Source organism: Papaver somniferum, chromosome 9 (assembly GCF_003573695.1).
Source record: "Papaver somniferum cultivar HN1 chromosome 9, ASM357369v1, whole genome shotgun sequence".
Taxonomy (NCBI): Eukaryota; Viridiplantae; Streptophyta; class Magnoliopsida; order Ranunculales; family Papaveraceae; genus Papaver; species Papaver somniferum.
Window position 1 is genome coordinate 32636851 of NC_039366.1, and position 4462 is coordinate 32641312.

Genomic DNA, 4462 nt, shown 5'->3' on the forward strand with positions numbered 1-4462 from the left:
GCGGCATAGGAGAGCATCAGTAGAGGCGGTCAAAATAATGCGATCAACATATAAAAGTAATTATGCCGTTTCGGATCCTTATTGATATTCAAAAAGTGAGGGATCACATACACTACCACGGAAACCACAACTTGTGATAAACTTGGCAAATCTCTTAAACCACCCCCTGGGAGCCTGCTTGAGGCCATAGAGAGATTTACGTAATCTACATACGTAATCAGGGTGAGAAGGGTCAACAAATCCTGGAGGTTGATGCATATAGACTGTCTCGGTTAGATCCCCATGAAGAAAAGCGTTCTTGACATCTAGTTGATGTATGGGCCAAGATCGAGATGTAGCAATAGTGAGAACAGTACAAATAGTAGCAGGTTTAACAACCAGACTAAACGTTTCAAAACAGTCAACTCCAACTTGTTGAGATTTGTCATTGGCAACAAGACGATCCTTGTGACGCTGCAGGGATCCATCAACATTATATTTATGACGAAACAACCACATGGAACGAATAACATGAGCATCACGTGGTCGTGGTACAAGTTCCCAAGTATTAGTTTTCAACATAGCATTGTACGCATCTTTCATGGAAGCATTCCAGTTTGTGTCTCTAAGAGCATACAAGTGAGAACGAGGAAGAGGAGAGATATGAGGTAAGGTTTGGACATGAAGATTAAGACGATTTATAGGGCGGAAAATGCCACGAGAGGCACGAGTGATAGATCGAGATGGAGCTGTAGGTATGGGAGGAGTCGAAGGGGATGTCGTTGTGGGTGATGCTGTAGTGGGAGTGGGAGGTGGAGTGGAGGGTGTGGGACTTTGTTCTGTAGAGGGAATAGTGGAGGCAGGAGGTGGCAACACAACACTGTGTTGTGCTGTAGTGGGAGTGGGTGTGGAGTCAGGTGACAGTGTAGTGGGGAAAGAAGAAAACAGACGGTGTGTTGTAGCGGGGACAGTAGAAGTAGGAGGTGGCAGCAGATTTATGTGCTATGACTTAGTGGGAACAGTGGACGATGTAGTGGGGAAAGAAGTTGGACGGTATGTAGAGGGGACAGTAGAAGTAGGAGGTGGCAATAGATTTACGTGCTGAGAAGTAGCGGGAATGGGGACAGTGGACGGTGTAGTGGGGAAGGAAGTTGGTCGGTCTGGACTGGGGACAGTGGGGAAGGTGTTAAGGCGCCGGTGAGGTGGAGTGTAGAGATGTAGGGTGGGTGAGGAAGTGTTGACCGTAGGATTAGTAGGGGAGAAAAGTAGGAAATGTAGTGGGAATGAAAGGGAGAAGAAGAGGAGGAATCATTATCAGACAAGGGTGTTGGAGGATCAGAGAAAGGGAATACTATCTCGTCAAAAGTTACATGACAGAAAATAATGATTTTGTTGGAGGCAAAATCAAGGCAGCGTTAATCATGGTGGTTGGGAGGAAAATCAAGAAAGACACATTTAGTGGAGCGAGGGGAAAGTTTATGAGGAGTTGTGGAAGAGAGATTTGGATAGCAAAGTCAACCAAAAGTACGAAGATGGTCATAAGTTGGTTGGCGTTGATAGAGAAAGACACAGGAGAAGAAAAATTTAGGATTTTTGTGGGAAGAATATTATGAAGATAAACAGCCATAAAGAGACGATAAACCCAAAATTTTGGTGGAATGGAAGCGTGAGACATAAGGGTGCGGGTGATGTCATTGACACGGCGTATCATGCGTTCGGCCTTGCCATTTTGAGAAGAAGTTTGGGGGCAAGAGAAGCGAAAAACTAGACCATTAGTACGAGCAAAATTGTGAAAAGAAGAGTTGTCAAATTAACGTCCCATGTCGCATTGTAAACTTTTAATTTTACGCTCAAATTGGGTTTGAATAAGAGAACGAAATTCCAAAAACTTGTCATAGACTTGGGATTTAAATTTTAAAGAATACACCCAAAGATAGTTGGTGAAATCATCCAGCAAGATAAGATAATAACGAAAACCGGTATCAACATGTAGAGGAGAGGTCCATAAATCACTGTGAATGATATCAAATGGAGCAAAAGTATTGGAATTTGATTCATAAAAAGGTAATCGAACATGTTTACTAACTTGACATGAATGACAAAGTTTAGAATGTTGATTCTTATTACAATGAATAGGATTATCCAGTTGGCAGTCCAGCGTTGTGAGATGTTACTATGTACCGTAGTCTTGTTGGTGGCCTTCAATACTTATCGAAATCGATTACCACTTTGTCTGTGAGAAAGTTCAGTCTGGTCAACTTGTTGTTCGATTTGTTTCTTCCAAGGACCATATTGCGGATATCTTTACCAAGTCGACGCCTAAGGATCATTTCTGCTCTTTGCGATCTAAGCTCACGGTTCTTGACCACCCGCTTCGATCGAGGGGGAGTATTGGAGCTATGACTGAATCATCTGTGAAGCGTCAATCTATGAATTCCTAAAAGCTGCAACTTTCCTATTTTGTATATCCTGTATATGATTTGTTGTAATATTTCTTTATTGCAATCCTGCTGTACAATAGCTGTAGGATATATTGTGCTTTAGGATATATTGTTTCCTTTGTAAAAATATCTTTAACGACATATAAATTAACATCTCTTCCTTGTGGTTCTCATCGATTGAGAATTCACCTTATAACCTATGTTCCAACTCTTCTCAAATTCTCAAATATTCATGACCAATTTGGTAATTGTATTGTCTTGTTGACAATTATTTAGAGAAACATCAAAATGTCCTCCTTTATGCCCATGACTGTTTTCATGTGGGTTTCCGTTTTTATTGGGTAAAAGTGATACTTTTGTAAAATGTCTTTCAGTTCATTTCAGGAAACCAAATTTAGCTTTCCTTTGGAGTCATCAAGATGTCATTGTCACAATTGCGCATCCCCGAACATCAATGTTAAGCAGAATCTATGGACTAGGGATATCCAAATGGGGAGCATTTGGACCTGCTATCACTTCCAGGTCCATGACAACTGATGCTCTAATCATTTGGCTAAATCTTATGGAGAAGGGAATCCCCCACTTGAATAGTACCTACAAGTCAGCTTGAAGAAACGTCTAAGTGATATTGTAGGGGAAGGAAATTTGACTTAAGTGAGATTTCAACTCTCGCTTTAGAAACAAAAACGATATATCATTCCATGTTTTACGAAATGTAACTATATTAAATCAAGAAATGGATCCAGCTATTAGATTTAAATCATATTTAATTGAAAAAAGAAAATAAACGAGATATCACGCGTCACTAATTAAAGTGTTTTGCTCCCGGGAGACACAATATCCCGAAAAATCCTTCCGGTCTTTGAAGGAGAGAGGGTGAAAGTTGACTTCCGGCCACCCTTTTTAATCAAATTATTTCTTCAGTTAGAACAAGGTATTTGGCAGAATATCTTCCACAAATTGTTGTGGAGATAGAAAAGTTTACTTATAATTAGAAAGTATGCAATGTTGTTACAAGAGTTGTTACAGATTCAAAAATAAATTCAAAAAATTGTTTCAACAGACCGTATGCATAGCCTTAGGATTCTTCCTAGTTACTAGGTCTATTGATTAACTGAGTGTGACTCTGTTGAGCATACTTGACTCTTATCGTTAACATCCCCCTCAAGTTGTACCGGAGTTGACGAATGTACAACTTGAATCTTGAAAATTAATATCTTGGCGCAGCTAACCCCTTCGTAAAAATATTTGTCAGCTGATCTCTTGAACTTATGAACCTCACACTTAGCTGTTTGTTAGCAACACATTCTCTGACAAAATGGTAATCGATTTCGATGTGTTTCGTCCGAGCATGAAACACTGGATTGGTTGTGAGATAAGTAGCCCCTAGATTGTAACACCACATAATTGTGATAGTAGACGTAACAGCAAGCTCCGTTAAAAAGGACTGAATCCATATCATTTTAGATGTTGTTATAGCAACACCTCGATATTCCGCCTCTGTACTGGACTTGGATACCGTCTTCTGTTTCCTCGCACTCCAGGATATCACTTTTCCACCGAAATAAATACAGTATCCACTAGTAGATCCACGATCATCTAAGCATCCTGCCCAATCTGCATCAGAGTATGTATGAAGAGAGAAATCCTTTCTTGAATTTAGATGCAATCCATAATCCACAGTACTCTTAAGGTATCAGAGTATTCGTTTAACAAGCTCCCAATGTTCAATGAATGGATCATGCATATATTGACACACCTTATTTACTGCCACAGAAATATCTGGTCTGGTCAAATGCAGATATTGCAGTGCACCCACCACACTACGATATAAGGTTGCATCTTTGAATCTTTCAGTGCCTCATTTTTGAATTTTCATATTTGAACCAAGTGGTGTACAGACCGACTTCACTCCATCCATCTTGACACGCTTTAGCAGATCCGAAACGTACTTCCTCTGAGTGAGAACCAACTCATTATCTTGACGTAAAACTTCTATACCCAAGAAGAAAGATAAATCACCCATATCCTTAAGTGCAAAC